The sequence below is a fragment of the Oryx dammah genome, unplaced genomic scaffold (genome assembly GCF_014754425.2).
Source record: "Oryx dammah isolate SB20612 unplaced genomic scaffold, SCBI_Odam_1.1 HiC_scaffold_11, whole genome shotgun sequence".
Lineage (NCBI taxonomy): Eukaryota > Metazoa > Chordata > Mammalia > Artiodactyla > Bovidae > Oryx > Oryx dammah.
The window spans coordinates 30,751,506-30,769,688 of NW_024070195.1; the positions used below are offsets into that span (position 1 = coordinate 30,751,506).

Below are 18,183 nucleotides of genomic sequence, written 5' to 3' on the forward strand. Positions count from 1 at the left end.
CCTGAATATGACAAGTAGTTGCTGACATGCCTACAGGATGGGAGCTCTGGCTGGAAGGGAAGGCTGGCCAGGAGGAAGGGAGACAATGTGGGACAGGGAAGATCCAATAGCTTGGAGGATTCAAGCCCCGGTATCCAGTTCTGGAGTTCATCCTCCACGCCAGGCTTTTATCAGAGCCTTCATAGCCTCAGCAGTATTATTATTCCACTTTCACACATAGTAAAACTGAGTCTCAGTGAGGTCTCGTAACATCTCCAAGGCCACATAAATAGGAATCAGTGGCCCTATGGTTTGAATCCCTGCAGTCTGACTCTGGGGTCCTTGCACTGACACACTGTCCTGACATTAGGAGGGTATCTCTCAATGCAGTCTGGGGATGCCCTTTTTACTGGGGCACTTACAATGCAGATTCCTGGGCCTGAGGCCAGGGTCCATTCATCAGGCTTTCTGTGGGCAGGGCTTCAGAGTAGGAAGTTGAAGAGTATTCCACACAGAGAGATGTTTAAGAACAATGAGGTGACCATTTGTCACTTCCCATCTGTGTTCTGACCTTGGGCAAGTCACTGTTTCTCCCTGGATCTTGGTTTCCTTGTTTGTAAAATGAGGATGGATAGGTCACTCTCATCTCAAGAACTCTAATTCTAATTCATCTTTATTTTTTACTGCAGTATAATTGCTTCACCTAATTCATCTTTAAACCCAACAAATCAGCTACAGCCTGCCTTTTTTCCATGTATCTCCTTATCTTTAAACATTAGTGCTAACTGAGACAATAGGTTAAATTACAGAATTTGTAATTTGATGCACAAATATTCACAGAGTTTCCCTGGAAAATCCGGAAGAACTACATACCTCTGAATGTGGTGTATTTGAAGGGCAACCCTCCCTAAAACCCAGGGCTAGGACCAAATGATTTCATTAGGTCTTCCCATGTTCAGGACTTTTAAAATCTCTGATTTCTTGGTGCTGCTAGAAATGACGCTGATTGATAATTTTAATTTTCCTTCCACTCTGAAAACACAGTCTCATTTAGTGGGCATCTTTCAAAGATTTAAACCAGGCATCCGACACTGGCCATAAGCTCAACCCCATTTGCGGACTCTCTGGTTTCGTTTTCTGAAGTTTTTTCTCTGAAGAAAGGAAAGCAAGGATTAGGGGCTTTGGCCAAACAAGTCTGGCTACTCAGTGAATAGGTTTCCAGATAAGAAGGATCTGAAGGACTTCCCATGGGCGGGAGGGAAATAGCACACACCATCTGGGGAAGAGGACCAGGAAATCACTTCTTGTTTTCAAACGGCGGCAAGCCGTCGGGGATGGCTGAGTGAGGCTGGGAGGACCACGGCAGGGAGGCACCGGTCAGAGAGGAGGCTGAGCTTGGCTCGGAGCTCCCAGTCCTGTCTGAGCCCTCCTCATGAGCCCAGCTTGGCTCGCCCTTCATCGAGCATGAGGCTGCGGGGCGAGTGGCCTCGTAGCAGAGAGCTGGAACTTTGTTAGACGTCTGATCAGAGCCGGAGCTGGCCTGGGGACGACGGTGCTGGGCAGGTAACAGGCATTTCTCCTACTGGGGTTTGTCTGTCTTGGTAGCAAGACCTCAGGGGCCCCTAGGTCACTCCGAGGCTCCTTTTAAGGCACTTTTCAGTTACAATCCTCTTTTCTGTAGCTGTTACTTGCGTGTTGTGAGCACAAAGCATGGCTGGCCAGGGGCATTGGGTGTGCAGCTGTTGGTCAAGTCGATGAGACTGTGTTTAGGAAGATGGAGTGTCAGGCAGTGAGCTGGGGTACTTTTAGGATTTCCTCTATAATAAAAAAAAGCTTTTCATTTTCTATCTTTTTAATGAGTTTTCCCATCCCTGAGCCAGAATCTACCATAGAGACCAGAAGGTTCGTGAATTGCCGGCTGTGGATTTCCACGCCAGGCAGCCGGGGAGGCTACCCTGCGTGTAGCAGGAGGTGTGCAGGTATTCTCACGTCCTAGGCAGTCTGGAAACGTAAAATGTAAGCTATCCCCTTCCTCCCCCAACTACTGAATGGAACGGGGTTTGCAAGTCAGCTCTGGGAAGGAGGTCAGATAAAGCACTGGGATCAAGAGCAGGCAGGCTTGCCTCAAGTGTTCTAGAAAGCAGGAGTTGCCCTATGGTGTGTGGTTTGCTTCAGCTGTGTTTTCTCATACTTTGCAGAAAGCCGGCTCATACCACTTCACTGCAGCTCAGTGTTTCCCTTCATAAAGAGTTAATGTTTCTGGACTTTCAATTTTGAATGATGCACGTAATGCATGGTTATATTCTTACTATAACAGAATATGTCTCACAGTTTTTCTTTTTTTGTCTTTTTTTTTTTTGTCTCACAGTTTTTCAAACCCCACTTGCCCCATAGGCATTAGTTTCCTTCCCTCCCCAATGTTATCCAATCAATTGTTTGCCATCTATCTTACCAGTTAAGTGAACTGATTTTTCTGTCTTCCCAGCTCTTAAGGCAAGCGAGGGCACTTAGGAACATAAGAAATTCTCATTGTCAGATCCATGTATTGGTCTTTACCAATACCTTCCCCTCACTGTAAAGAAAAAAATAATACATGGGGAATGTGAGCAGTTGTTTTAATATTTAGAAAAGCTTGAAATAGTTTTTTTTTTTTTTTTCATTTTTACCATTGTTATTTATGTGTTGGTTTTGGCTTGGACAATGCATAGTATTTGTAACAACCTCCCACGGATTAAATTCTAGATTATTCAACCAGTAGTTTGGGATTCTCTCTTGAAGTCCATCAAAGGTATTCTGTTCTGGAAAATAAAAGAAGATTAACTGAATAGATGGATGGATTTATGGATACATAAATGACAGCTAGCCAGCTAGATTAAGTAGTTGGCTCTAGGGAAATGGGGGGACAATGGGAGAGATTCCCTTTCTTAGTGAATAATAGATGTATTTAACATGTGGGTTCACTTTCTATTTCTTTTAGCTTTCTGTAAAAAGGTGACCTTTAATTTTTTCCTTCTATTCATTATTATAAGGCAAGTGAATAAGAAATAAAATACTATGAACAAATGAGTATGGGTCATGGAGAGAGGATTTGCAATGAAGTTACATGAGCAATGTCAAGCCTAAGAATAATCACAAATTACTTTTCAACTGCTATTAGGCATTTTCTTACCCTTCCCAAGGTTTCTCTACTCCAAACTAGAGGGCCAGTTGGCCCTGATTTTGGACATTCTCTGGTGCTTTCTTGATCATCTTGTTAAATTTGCCCATGTTGATTCTTTCTCTGGGTATTTTGATGAACATTTCACCCTACTGCACAGTGCTAGCTCCTTCTCTTTCAACTCACTCATCACAGGTAAAGCAGGTAGCTTGTTCCCATTTTATGAAATACGAAACTGAGAGGCTCAGAATTCCAGGGGCACTGGAATGAGAAGAAGTCTTTCCAACCAAGAGGCTGATAACATCATGAGAGTGAAAATCATGTAGAGTAGAGAATGAATGTGATTGGCTGGATTCTATCAGTTTTGGAGCAACATTGGTTCCCAGTTGTGCTGGAAGTCTGTAGGTAGATTCAGCTATTGCCTGGTCCAGACTTGAGCACATTCTAACACCTGCCATTTATTGGCATCATCCTCAGCAACTTAGCAAAAGAAAATGGTGCCCAGACACTTCCCTGGAACAACTGAGTGAGAATCTCTAGGGAAATCTCATGCTGTTTTGCTTGGTTGGTTTTGTTTGTAAATCTCCAAAGTGATTCTTTTACGCAGTGAAGGTTGAGAACTGAGTCCAAACCGTAAGAGACAAAATCTAAATAGTGAAGCAGAAGTAATACTGCCTCAGGTCGCTCAGAAGTCGGGGTCAGACGTGCCAGCAGGGGTGAGCATCCTGTTTTAGGATCTGGCTGTGGCTGTTTATGAGTGGAATGCTGCCCCCCCACACACATCTGCAGGTGAGAATGAGGAGGCAACCCCAGCTCCCCAGACATGGCCCTACCTTTCGAGTTTCAACTGAAACCACCCCCCTGGCTTCCATGCAGTCACTGGCTCCCTGTCACTTGCAGAGTTTACAGAATCTGATGAAATGTTCCAGGTAAACAGGATATGTTCTTCTGCTGCCAAATGACTATGGGTGGGAGGGGGTCATCCTTTTATTCAATGTCACTTTAACATGTGTCTCAATTCCCAGAAAAAGAAATACTAGTTATCTTTTGCCTGATCTGCCACTTTCTGGATTGATCTATACAGATGGGTAGAAAATAAATCAGAGTTGGGTTTTTGTTGTTGTTGTTTTTCAGAGCTTTTTTTTTTTTTTAATCAGAAAATGTGCCCCTAGAAAGCTTCCCTGCCAACATCCTCACAGAGTCCAAATTAGTATCACTCATCGCTGTAATCTTTGTCTCTAAGTGGGGGCCCTCACAGGCTCAGGTTCCCCCATGTCAGGGACTTTCAACCCAGAGTAGCTGCTTTAGGAAGGCTTGTTGAGTTAAGTATCTGTGTTCACTGTGGGGACGCTATGAATTCACACGACTCAGCATTTCAACTCACATTGCCTGATTGTGGTGATGATGGTTAAAATAATTGGAGTCTTGCCCGTTTCCTAAAAGATAATCACAAAAGTGAAACCTTTAAAGTCACAGCTTAGTAGAAGCATCTATACTGATAGATGTGCAAAGAGCTGTGGAATTACAAAGACAGAGAATCCTTTCTTTTAAGCAGTTTATACTCATAACAGGAGGCAAAGCACTGGTCCTGGGGATTTTAATAACAACAGGTAATGTTTACTGAGTACTTATTTTGTGCTAGGCACTGTGTTCAGTACTTTACAGAGGTGGTTAAGTCATGTAGTTATTTCAATAATCCCATGCCTCCGTTTCTATTATAATACCTAATTTATAGACAAAAGGACACACAATTTTAACTAAGTTGCCTGAGGCACAGAAAGCTGGCAAGTGGGCAGTCTGACCAATCCATATGCCTAATAACTATGCCGTGCTACAAAAACCACAGTAGAGCTACAGAAATACGCATGCCAGGGCCAAAGAAGTAGCCAGGGAGGGAGATGCGGTGTATTCCAAAGAAAGGGTAAGAGTTCAGATTTAGCAGCAGAATTGGCTATTATTGTGTGACTTGGGGTGTGTGATTTAATTTACCCACGTTTCAGTTCCTTCGTTGGTAAAATGGAGATAACTGATAGTTCTAACAATATAGGGTTTAAGGATTAAAATGAGCCTGGCATATCAAGTGCACTGTTTAGTCTAATGACCAGCATATAGCTGGTGGTGCTGGTTTAGTCACTAAGTCGTGTCCAACTCTTGGAACCCAAGGACTGTAGCCCACCAGGCTCCTCTGTCCATGGGATTCTCCAGGCAAGAATACTGGAGTGGATTGCCATTTCCTTCTCCAAGGGATCTTCCTGATCCAGGAATTGAACCCAGGTCTCCTGCATTGTAGGCAGATTCTTTACTGACTGAAGGAAGCCTGGCATATAGCTAAAGCTTGATAAATGATAGCAATTCTTGTTGCTACTAAGGGTGTACAAAAGACCTGAAATAATGAGTAAATCTCAGAAGGGAGAAATGGGGCATTTCAGGTTGCCAAGAATAGTATGAGAAGAAGTTAAGAGGTAGCAATCTCTTCAACCAATACTTAGTGTTAATATTTATGACGCATTTTGCAAAAAAAAAAGGTACAATAAATGCTTGTGAATAGGTCAGCCAGCCAGTTCTATCTCCAAGTGCTACAGAAGAAAATTGTGTAAGAGCTGGGTTTATATTCAGTTGTGGTAACCATGCTTGCCAGGTGAATTAGCCCAGATTTCCTCTGAGCATTTGAGAATGTTTAGAGTATCTGACATAATAGCAATATATGCTACATATAGAGTATGGCATAGTAGCAATATATGACAAATAGTGTTCTAGGCAAATGAATTGGCAGATGGTATTGGATATTGGACAGGGAGGGAAAGAGGAAGGTTCAGGAGATTGCTGCAGTCCTTTTGGTGATAATGGTTCTGAGGAGATGATACCATCCGCGCCAATATGGCGGCCGAGGGAAAGAAAATGCGGGCACTGGAGGTATTCACAAGACTGAGCAAATGGCTGAATTGCTCCTCCCATTCCTACCCTCAAGGCTTGTGACTCAGAATACCTGTGGGGTTGTGAGCCTGGGAACCTGGAGGAAGAAGCCAGCAGTTTGTAAATCTGGGAAGAGATGGGTTAGGAGAGAAGAGACACATTAGTTCTGGATGAGCTGAATTTAGACCCAGGTGGAAATAGTGCATTTGGGAAGATGTTAGAAAAGTGACCAAGGTGGAAATAAAGTTTGAGGGATTCTCATATAAATGGATAGTTAAAGCTGTAGACGTGGACAAGCTCCCTAAGAGAGTCAAGAGAGATCAGCCAAGGACCCAGGGGAGGTTTGCAAGCCTACACTCAGATGGTGTAGGATGAGGAGGACGGAATCATAGGAAGAGGGAAAGGAGAAAAGGCTGAAGTGAAGAGAGACCCCAAAGTGAAGCGAAGGAGTAAAAGGGGAAGGCATGGAGGAGGAGCAACTAAGTGTTGTCAGAAACCAGCAAGAAACCAGGAAAGATGAGGATTAGTGAATATCACACTTTAGAAAATGTTTTCATGATGAAATGAGGACAAAAGTCAGACTGTCCAGATTAAGAAAATCTTGGAATGACCATGACTTTCCAGTGTGCTATATTTGGGGAGAGGGAGTTTTAATCTGTAATATTTAATTAACATGCAATATTTAATCTGTAAGTTTTAATCTGTAATTTTTTTTTCATTTTAAGTAGCACACACACATCTTTTCTTCAAAATAGGCAAATAATTATTTCTATTGAAGTATAGTTGACTTACAATGTTGTGTTAGTTTTTGTTGTACAGCAAAATGATTCAGTTATATATATATATATTCTTTTCCATTATAAGTTATTACAAATTATTGAATATAGTTCCCTGTCATCCACTATTCTTAAATTCTACCAAAATGCCTAGGGAGGAAAATAGAAATTTAAGAGAAGTGAAGTCATTGGCCAAGGACCCCATGCCTGATGTCAGGGAGATGGAGGAACTGGGAGGTGAGAAGGGAGGGAATACAAAGATCTAAGAGGGTCCTGCCAATTACTAAAATGTTGGAATAGTTTAAACCACGTGGTAAAGAAATACGTGCTACCCTGGGGCCCCTGGAGGGTCTGGAGTGTCACCTCCAGTCTCTGCCCCCATCACTCAGTCGCTTGCCTTGGGCCCTTGGGCCCAGGGCCTCTGTTCTTGCAGTGGCCAGAGACTGCTCTGATTGGCCCATTATTGTTGCTATGGGAAGACTCAGTATTATTTCAGATCTTACCTCTTAAAGAGTAGGACCACAAAACTGTAAGGCTTGGACCCATGCCCAAGCCCTTGGAGTCTCACAGCCAACCCCAGGTCCACCCTCCATGGCAGCTGAAAAACACCTCAGGCATTGTCTTGCCAGGGCTTAGGAAAACCCTTCCACGTGGTAAATGAAAGTACCAAGATGGTTGAGACAAGAACAGAGTTAGGAACTTACTGGTTTCAGGGAGATGGCAATCTCCTGCTCAAAGGTTTCAGGGAGATGGCAATCTCCTGTTGTAAAATCCTCCAGTGATTTACAACAAGAAGGATGAAAGGTTATCAACGCCACACACATGTGCGTGTGTTTTGGAAAACTTGACCCCATTGTGTACAAACAAATGTTCCTCTCTAATCTGATAGGACTAAGTTACCCTGACACAATGCTTCTCCTGAACCTTTTTTTAAGGCAAAGGAAAATGAAACAGGAAAAAAAAATTTTTTTCAAGGCAGTTCTTTTATTGGTATTGTGTTTCGTGTTTGTGTTAAATAAATATTTAGTTTATAGTTCTGCATGTGCAAGGGAGATTCATCTCATTAGATAAGGTCAGCAAAGGCAAGTCATCACCTCTTGCTGTTGAAAACACAGATTTGTGAAGGCAGGCTGTTAGAGGAGTCCTTGAGGGCTTTTAATCTGTACTTCTGCACTCCAGGAGGGAGGTTATTGATGCCATCCTGTCTTTATTGCAGTCTTGAGCAAAGAATAATTTGCTCTTTGCTCAGTCACTAGTCGTGTCTGACTCTTTGTGACCCCATGGACTGTAACTCACCATGCTCCTCTGTGGGATTTTCCAGGCAAGAACATTGGAGTGGGTTGCCATTTTCTTCTCCAGGGGATCTTCCTGATCCAGGGATCAAACTCGCGTCTCCTGCATCTCCTACATCTGCAGGTGGATTCTTTAGCCACTGAGCCACCTGGGAAGCCCATGTGTGCGTGCTAAGTTGTTTCAGTCATGTCTGACTCTTGGAAACCCCATGGACTGTAGTCTACCAGGCTCCTGTGTCCCTGGGATTCTATAGGCAAGAATACTGGAATGGATTGCCATGCCCTCCTCCAGAGTATCTTTCCAACCCAGGGATTAAACCCGACTGTCTTGTGTATCCTGCATTGGCAAGCATGTTTTTTATCACTAGCACCACCTGGGAAGCCCATAAAGAATAATAATCTCAGTCAAATTTTCAAAGAAATTCCTGAAATTTGCTACTACCATCCATCATTTGCGTTAAGAGGAACTCTGCTTTGAATTATTCTCTAATAGTAGAATAATAGATATGCATATTTATTTTTAGTCTCTCATCTAGACTCTATTTTGATCAAAAGTACATGACTCAGGCATATATATATGTGTATATATAGAACAAAACATGAGAAGATATATCTTTGGCTTCTTTCAAAGAATACAATAACCTGTTCAGTTAGTCAGACGCAGGCCAAGATGCATGGCTTGCCTTGTTAGTGTCCTAGCATACGATGCAATTCTTCTTTTGTTAAAAAGAAAGCCGTGTATATAGCATCACCTTCTGTGCATGATCTGAAACCAGGAGAAGAATTGACACTCTTTCTCTTCTACTTTTTAACAAGATTTGTTGTATTCTATGTACCTGACCTCCCGTTTATAGTTGAACAAAGCAGAGAATCTCCAACCAGGATGTAGTCATTTTCCTGAGCAATGAAGGGTGGGTAGAACTGAATATGCAGCAATAATGTTGAGGCAAAGGGGCAGGAAAAAAATGGAGATTAAGAAATCAGGTAAATCACAGGATTACTTTGGTTTTGCCAAACAGTGAAAAAGAGTTTGAGCAAATAATTACTCTTACATCTCAAAGATTAATTTTCATATTTTTACCTTTGAATGGACAATGGAAAATCTCTTGCACTATTTTATTTATTTTACTCATTATTTAATTATCAACAATCCATTTTGCAAACAAGTAAGCCAAGTTTCAGAAAGGCTAAAAAAGAAACTTTCAATTCAGGTTCATATCTGAAGGCAAAGTCCCTGCTTCTCTATTCACTATTGCCTATGGGGCTGGTGGAGTCAGTGAATAAAACATCAACTGTGAAGGTCTGACCACAGTGTTTTTCTTTCAATGTTTATTTAAGTATCTGCTTGCATTTTCTGTCCCCCTCTATTTTTTTCATAGTCTTTTTGTTGTTGTTGTTTTATTTTTATTTAGTTATTTATCTTTAGGACATGCTATGTGGCTTGTGAAATCTTAGTTCCCCAGCCAGTTATCGAACCCCTGTACCCTGCTTTGGGAGCTCAGAGTCTTAACCACTGGACTGACAGGGAAGTCCCAGACTATAGTCTTAATTTTAAAAGCAAAACTACTCCTAGCTCAAGATCTGTCTTGCCCTATTTTAAATGATGAAAAAGTTACCAGCTTTAGTCGTGAAAATATGGTAGATGCTTATTAAATATGCCAGATCTGAAAAATAAGATCCAGGTCATGGAGGGCCTCCAGCATCAGCAAACACCATTGTCTTTGTTCTGGAAGCAGTGAAGAGCTGAACAGAGGTAACAGGTGTGAAGAGTGCTTGCAGAAGGTCAATCTTGTATCTGTGAAGATGGTAGGGTAGAGAGGCAAAGAAGGGAAGCCATCGCAGTGGTGCCTGTGTGGGGCAGTGAAGGCTTAGCTAGCATAGTCAATCAGAGGTGGAGTAGCCAAATGCAAGAGAGAGTTATGATTAGGCTTGGAAATGTAAGTGAGGTTACAATGGATTTGAAATAACTGTGAGAAATTTTAGACTCTTTGAACAGCAATGGGACCATCAGAGTCCATGTCTTTCACCTCAATTCTGAAATCACCAACGGCCATCAACTCCATGGCTTTGCCAAAAAGAAAATTGAGATGCAGAGGGGTGAAGTGACTTGCCCCAGATCATGAATGAATCAGTAGCAAGGTGAGGCTGGAACTCAGTTGCCTGGACTAGGGTTCACAAAGAGAAAGCTTTACACTTGTTGATAACCCCTCAAGAAGATCTCTAGCCCAAATGGTAGCTTTTCCCCAAAGGAATAGATGGCTAGGTTTATAATTTTGTCACTACTACGTATCAGCTCTTTGACCTTGGTGAGTTACTCATCCTTCTAACCTTCCATTTCCACATTTGAATATGGAATAATTAAGGATAATTTAGTGATATTATAGGATTAATTGAGAATGACATAATTCTTGAAGAGAGCTTCTATGCCTCTTATAGCATTAGGCCTGAGACAGAGGTAATCGCACTATGAATACTGAAATAGCTCTATGCCTGAAACAGATCTAATATCCGTGATCTGTAACCACCACCATCACTGTCATCACCATCACCACCATCATCTTTGCTGATAATTATTCTCCATCATTATACGACAAATGACTTGTCTGACTATAGGACAATATAGTTGTCATACATTGTCTGCTATAGGACAATATTATTATCTAGATTTTTTGAAATCCTGAATTAATCTCTTTAGCCCTGACTAATGCAGCTCCCAGCTGCCTTTGAGACACACAGCCATTGCCAGGTCTTAGTTTTGTCATCTAAAAAAATTGGACGTGTATGTGTGTGTGTGTGTGTGTGTGTGTGTGTGTGTAGAGGGCTGGGGGTAGTGTTTAAATGAAAGGCAAATTCTTTTTCTTTTTTCCTTAGCAAATCATTTTCTTTAAGTTTATTTTTAATTGGAGGATAATTACTTTATAGTGTTGTGTTGGTTTCTGCCATACAGCAATGTCAATCAGCTATATGTATACATAGATCCCCTCCTTCTTGAGCCCCCCTCTACCTACACCCCATCCCACCCCTCTAGGTCATCACAGAGCACCAGGCTGAGCTCCCTGTGTTACGCAGCACGTCCCACTAGCTATCTGTTTTACACATGGTCGTGAATATATGTCAATGCTACTGTCTCAATTCATCCCACCACTTCCTTCCCCCACTGTGCCCACAAGTCTGTTCTCTACCTCTGCATAAAGATTAATTCTAATCTGTCTTTCAGTTTTAACTGTGTATGTTTTGTGCTATAGTCAGATAACCCATTTTTTGATTTTCATAAAAACATTCACAGTATAAATAATAAAGATTGGGTAGCAGGCCAGAGGGTCAGACTCACACTTCTTGGGTAATAAAAAATAAAAAGAAGTATCATTTTTATTGAATTCTGTATTAGTTTTCTCAGAGTGCCATAATAAAGACCTGCAGACTGGGTGACTAAAATCACAGAAATTTATTTTCTCACAATTCTAGAGCTTGGAGGTCAGAAATCAAGGTGTCAGCAGAGTTGGTTTTCTCAGAGGTCTATCTCCTTGGCTTGGAGATGCTGTCTTCCTCTTGTGTCTTCACGTGGTTCTCCCTCTGTGTAGGTCTGTGTCTTAATCTCCTCCTCTTATAAGATCACTGTTCATCACTCCTCAGCCTTTGGGCTAAGATCAAGTATAGTATCTGTTCTTATAAGGTCACTGGTCATATTGGATCAGGGCCCCACTTGTATGACCTCGTTTTAACTTAATGATGTCGTTAAAGACCTGGTCTCCAAATAAGGTCACATTCTGAGCTGCTGGGGGCTGGAATTCAACATATTAATTTTGGAGGGCACAAATCAGACCTTAACAAATTCAACCATGACCAGGCTTTTTCAAGCTTCATGGGCACAAGTCTCTAATCTCCACAACAATGCTGCAAGGCCAGTACTGCGATTCCCATTACTCACATCAGGAAACTGAGCCTCTATGGGGTTGTGTCTCACCCACAATTAATAAGCGGTGAAGCTGGAATCAGAACACAGGCTTGTTTTGCATCAAAGCTGGTGTTCTTTCCACTATAGTCTATTACAGGAAGAAGGGAATCACCGGGGCTCTAAAGCCATTACATTCATTCTTTTTTTCCAAGGCAGAGCAGAAAATAGCTCTGCCTTCCCTTGTTGATGGTTACTGTTCAGGAGAACAATGTGCTCTCAGGGATGGTGGCTGAGCCTTCATCACAGTGGTTGGACAAGCTACCCTTGGTAACGTCCACTAAGGGCTCAAAAGACAGCTAAACATCACCCTTTGGGATGTTTTGTTCCCTTTAAACAGGGATAAGGCTCTCCACTTATGGTCTTCTCCTTTGCCTGAAATTCTCTTTTCTTTCCCCCATCACATGTTTAAACACTGCCAGTCCTTCAGGGTCTGGTCAGTGACCCTGGTCATTCCCAAAATCCACCCAACTCCCCCAGGCCGACTTATTCTAGTCATCTTATTACTTCACACTGCAGCTCACTTTCCCCACAAGGCTCATCCGTCCATGGAATTCTCCAGGCAAGAATATTAGAGTGGGTTGTCGTTCCCTTGCCCAGGGGATCTTCCTGATCCAGGGATTGAGGCCAGGGCTCCTGCATTGCAGGTGGTTTCCTCTGTGATTGAACCACCAGTGAAGCCTCGGAGACAGGCCAAAATGGGGGCAATTCTTACTGTTATTTACTAGCTGGGCAACCTGAATAAGTCTAGTAACCTCTCTGAAAGCCTTCATTTTCTCATCCATGAATTAGGAGGAAACACCTACCTCCTAGTCTTATTGTGAGGCAAATTAAGTGAACGAACATACTAATAATTACATTTAGGGTAGTGTTTGGTACCTAGTAGACATTTAGTAAATAGCATCTTTTAAGCTCACATTTTTCTTTCAGTCTGTTTCATGCCTTCCTGATATGATTGAGAGCTTTTTCGAGACAAGGAACATAACATATTTCATTTCATGCATGCTTAACTTAGCACGATTTTAGGCCTATGGAACGTTCTCTGTCGTGTTGTAACTGTGCACCACATTTGATACTACATGAAATATATGACACAACCTCAAATAACAGCCTTGGCTGCTGAATTGCATCAACTCTTGGGTAGATGACCTCTGAGTCTATACTCCCATGAATCCATTCATTCATCCACCATTGATTGATTGCCTCCTAAATGCATCCCCCCTAAGATTCTGTTTCTATGTAATTTCTTTAGTGGAGAGAGGACTATAGGCTTGTGATAGAAAGTGCCAGGAGTGTGGCTAGGGCAATGGGATGCTGAAAGCAGGGACCTGCAGACCTCAAAAACCTCCGTCTGCATCAGAAACAGCTGGGGCGAATATAGCCACCTCCTCACTCCTGTCCCCACCAGAAATGCTAATTCAGTTGATCTGACATGATGTTAAAACAACAAATGGAGAGAGGAAACAAAGAAATTCCCCAGGAGCTTATTCTGATGCGCAGCCAAGGATAAGAACCATTTAAGCGGATGATGCTCAAATACTCCAGCGAGCTTCCTTCTAGGGTGGTGCTACCCAGGGTGATGTTAAGGGGAGAAGTTGTGCTTGGACCCAAGCCAGGAGCAGAGACCTGAACTGGAGGAAGGAGGAGGCACCTGGGCAGAGGGTAATTAATGTGGGTTTTTTTTTTTACCTTCTGCCTTCTTTCTCCCCAGGAGGAGCCAAGGAGAGTATTAAGGCTGGGGTCCCCAGGGAAGAGGGGCTGAGGACACCTGAGAGCACAGCAGGGCAGAGCTGTGTAGAGCTTAGGAAATCATTTCCAGAACAAGCCTCACTATTACCCTCTATATACCAAGTTTGGAATCACATCTTGATGATGACATTGTGTCATCAGACCTCACAGATGAGGCCATTTCATGAACAGTCTTCTTAACTTGCAAGGAGTACAACCCCCTTGACTTCTCCTCCCACCCCTTCAATCAAAATTGGGCTGCTCAGAGCTGATGAAGGGATAGAGACCAGTTCATCTGAAGTCCTGGTTGTTCAGAAGATTTAGGAGAACAGTTCCCTGATGTGTTTCAGGTCAATTTCACAATGAATGTTCCTGGTGCATAATCCCTCTGAGAGAGAATGTGGTTTAAGACCACTTCAAGTAATCTAGACCTTTGTCCTCCAAAAGCAGTAATGCTGAGAATCACTGCCACTTCTTCCCGGCATATGACTTCAGGGTGCTTGGTTCCCCTCCCCCATCTTCTGACTTCACAGACAGGAAAATAGAGTCTAAGGAACCAGGAAGTTGCTCATCCATCACAAGGTTACTGCTGAGCATGAGATCATATCTCTCAGCTTTTTCTAAGACACAGCAGGCTCATATAGGTTGGTGAGTTTTAGTAGACAGTGTCCAGAATTTATAATTTCAAAGGATAAAGAAATTGAGAATGACATAAGATAATTCTCTTTTTCTGTCTCTGCTTGTCACTGAGTCTTTTAGTTGTTGTCTGCCATTTATGCTGGAGAAGGAAATGCCAACCCACTCCAGTATTCTTGCCTGCAAAATCCCATGGACAGAGGAACCTGGTGGGCTTCAGTCCATGGTGTCGCAAAGAGTCTGACATGACTGAGCAACTGAGCACATTTATTCTAGGAATTTGGAATAAATACGAACGTCTTGGGGATTTACAAAAAAAGGGGGAGCCCTACTCAAGATGTATCACCTAGATGGTGGAATTCTACTCTGAACTTTTCGTTGGATGGATTGGGAATTTTTTCCCATTAGCCAAGTTAAACAGCCTCCACTAGCTTCCTCACTGATAAAAACAGCTGGAGGGTTACTGAAACATTATTGATGTAGGTGAGAAAAGTTCATCTTCAGAACTCCTCCCAAACATAGTAGGAACCCTGAAAGCGGGACTGAGCTTCAGCTGGTATCCTTGTTCATATTGCTCAGGCTCATGCCATATTGGTTGTCAAATATTTTTAATATTACCTCTCTCTCAAAACAATGGCCTTCCTCCTTTAAGTGGAGGACCTTCCCTTTACCCTTATTATGTAACTGATGACTTATTTTGGGGGGGCTCCAAAATCACTGCAGATGGTGATTGCAGCCATGAAATTAAAAGACGCTTACTCCTTGGAAGAAAAGTTATGACCAACCTAGAGAGCATATTCAAAAGCATAGACATTACTTTGCCAACAAAGGTCCATCTAGTCAAGGCTATGGTTTTTCCTGTGGTCATGTATGGATGTGAGAGTTGGACTGTGAAGAAAGCTAAGCACTGAAGAACTGATGCTTTTGAACTGTGGTGTTGGAGAAGACTCTTGAGAGTCCCTTGGACTGCAAGGAGATCCAACCAGTCCATTCTAAAGGAGAATGGTCCTGGGTGTTCTTTGGAGGGACCGATGCTAAAGCTGAAACTCCAATACTTTGGCCATCTCATGCGAAGAGCTGACTCATTGGAAAAGACTCTGATGCTGGGAGGGATTGGGGGCAGGAGGAGAAGGGGACGACAGAGGATGAGATGGCTGGATGGCAACACCGACTTTATGGACATGAGTTTGAGTAAACTCGGGGAGTTGGTGATGGACAGGGAGGCCTGGTGTGCTGCGATTCATGGGGTCGCAAAGAGTTGGACACGACTGAGCGACTGAACTGAACTGAATTGATTCTACATAGCTGTTATCTTTTTTCTGCATCTGGAGAACACCCCCTTCCCCACAGTGTGGTCCTTTCTATAATTGTATTTAGGTTGAATTGTGATTCTGTGGCTACAAAATAGGTCAACAGAGAAAAAGATGTCAATTTTATCAAGAACTATGTCCAAGGAAGGTGGGGGAAGTTGGGGACAGCAGAAAGCATTGGCCAGTGGCTATTACACAAAGGGACCAGACATGACCTTTTAGGGGGCGGGGTGTGACCATTTGGTCATTATCATGACCAAGGTAATCCTTGCTAGCTGACAAAGGCCAGTATTACAAAGTGATGAACAGATGTGCAGTCAACTCCAATCCCTTTAATACCTGAGTCCCTTCCTGGCTCTCAAGTATTAAGGGAGACTCATTAACTGAAGCTACTAACTTTTCTCTCCTTGATTAACTGCTTCAAAATGGAACCAGTTAGTAAGGCAGAAAGTGGATGCCTAAAAAGATTAAATTGCCTCTGAAATACCTGATTCATCCCCCAGACAGTTGTTACCCCCAGGCTAAATCAGCCTGCTCCATACCCACCAAAGGCTACTGCTTTTCAGCAAGGAATGAGTTGCTGTGCTTTCCCTATGGTAGATGCATCTGGCCTTAAATATCTATTTCTGTAACCTAAATTGCGAAGCATTTTCCAAAAGCCATTGAGTTGCAGAATTTAAAAAATGCATTTCATTGCCAGACCTGCAAATTGGGTCAGTTTTCCAGGGCCTTATGCTTCCTTCTTTCCCACTGGGGAAGAGGAAAAGGAGGCAGCCAACAACTGGTGATTGAAATATGGCCCTTGCTGGTGTGTAAGTCTTGGCTGTCTCTCCGTGTGCCAGCCTGGCCAAGTCCTCTGATTCTCATGGCAATTCCTGGACCAATGCCTGCCCTTCCTGATGGCTGCCCTCTGGATTCTGCTGTCAGGGTGGTTCCACTGCAGCTGGCATCACTGAAGCTTTGCATGGCTTTTAATTACATTTGAGCCTCAGAAAAGTCAGAGAGAGAATTAGAGGAGGTCTAAGTATCCCCATTTCATAGATAGACAAACTGGATTCAGAGAAGATAAATGACTTATTCAAGGATACAATTAAATTAGTTTTTCTTCCCTATAATTTTGTTTATTTATTTAAGGCTCTGTTGGGTCTTCACTGCGGATTGGGCTTTCCTCTAGTTGTGGCGAGTGGAGCTGCTCTTTAGTTGCCGCTTACAGGCTTTTCATTGTGTGGCTTCAGTAGTTGCGGCATGTGGGCTCAGTAGTTGTGGCTCCCAGGCTCTAGAGCACCGGCTCAACAGTTGTGGCCACAGGCTCAGTTGCTCTGTGCCATATGCGATCTTCCTGGACCAGGGATCAAACCCGCGTCTCCTGCATTTGGCAGGCAGATTCTTTACCACTGAACCACCAGGGAAGCCCCAGATGCAATTAGTATGGTTCCTATCTCCTGCCCCTTTGTCAAGTATTCTTTTCACAAAAATATGGATTTTAAAAAGTCACTAAGGAGAGAAAAGTAGCGTGTCCTTGTCCCTAGACCCATAGGATCTGGGATTATTCCATGGGATTGTCTACTTTTCAGACGCAACCGTGATTAATCTGGTCATCAAAAAAAACCTTGTTATCATCACCAGCATTGTAACGAGATAGCAGTCAAGAATCAATATATGATATATTCTCTATTAATATTCTATGTTATATACTGTAAAAATCTCTAAAATATATCTTGTATTTTTGTGACCAGTTCCAGGATTTTTCATACTAATAGGGCATAGCCCATTAACATGGGTCTTAAAGCCAATTTAGGGGTCTCCCTGGTGACTCAGTAGTAAAGAATCCACGGGCAATACAGGAGATGTGAGTTTGATCCCTGGGTCAAGAATATCCCCTGGAGAAGGGAATGGCAACCCATTCCAGTATTCTTGCCTGGGAAATCCCATGGGCAGAGAAGCTTGGCGGGCTTTAGTCCATGGAGTTGCAGAAGAGTCAGACAGGACTTAGCGATGAAACGCACACACAAAAGTCAGTTTAATAGATTGTTGTCAGGCTTAAAAGAAGACATAGGGTAACAGAATAGAACAGAATTGAAAACATCAGCGTGTGATGCATGCAGGCAAGGAAAGTATTGTTCTCTGAATCCTTTTGTTCATATGTATTGAACCATAAGGTTAAAAGTATTTCATACTGAGTAGTCTTTCCTCTTTCTCCTTTCCCTTTCCTCTTCTCTCTCCTTCTCTCTGTCTCTAGGAAACCTACCTAAAGATCTGCTATCTTTGTGCCATTCGTAGGTACCATCCCTGGTCTTCCCCAGCCACCATCTTTCCTGACATTATTCTTTCATCACCCCAGGGTCTGGAGTGAACACTGTTTTCTACAGTTGATGCCTTTAAGCGCTTTCCTTTCTCCCCTCCACTGAAAATGCCCATTTGTAGTGTGACCTTGGAGTCA

The 18,183-nt window shown here is 42.8% G+C and overlaps 1 protein-coding gene and 1 pseudogene across 7 annotated transcripts in view; both read left to right on the forward strand.

The window, feature by feature from the left end:
* Positions 1–18,183, forward strand: part of ADGRF5 (adhesion G protein-coupled receptor F5) — a 113,269-nt gene that overhangs the window by 38,269 nt on the left and 56,817 nt on the right. For 2 of the 7 annotated variants that reach the window (XM_040249510.1, XM_040249512.1), the window contains exon 1: positions 1,245–1,542. The exons of 2 other annotated variants lie outside the window; for them this stretch is intronic. The gene's annotated coding sequence lies outside the window, so the exon portion shown is untranslated. Of the gene's footprint in view, positions 1–1,238; positions 1,543–18,183 lie in introns of those variants that run through there. 3 more of the 7 variants (XM_040249515.1, XM_040249516.1, XM_040249517.1) reach the window with 3 other exon arrangements.
* LOC120870639 lies at positions 11,739–11,865 on the forward strand (annotated as a pseudogene).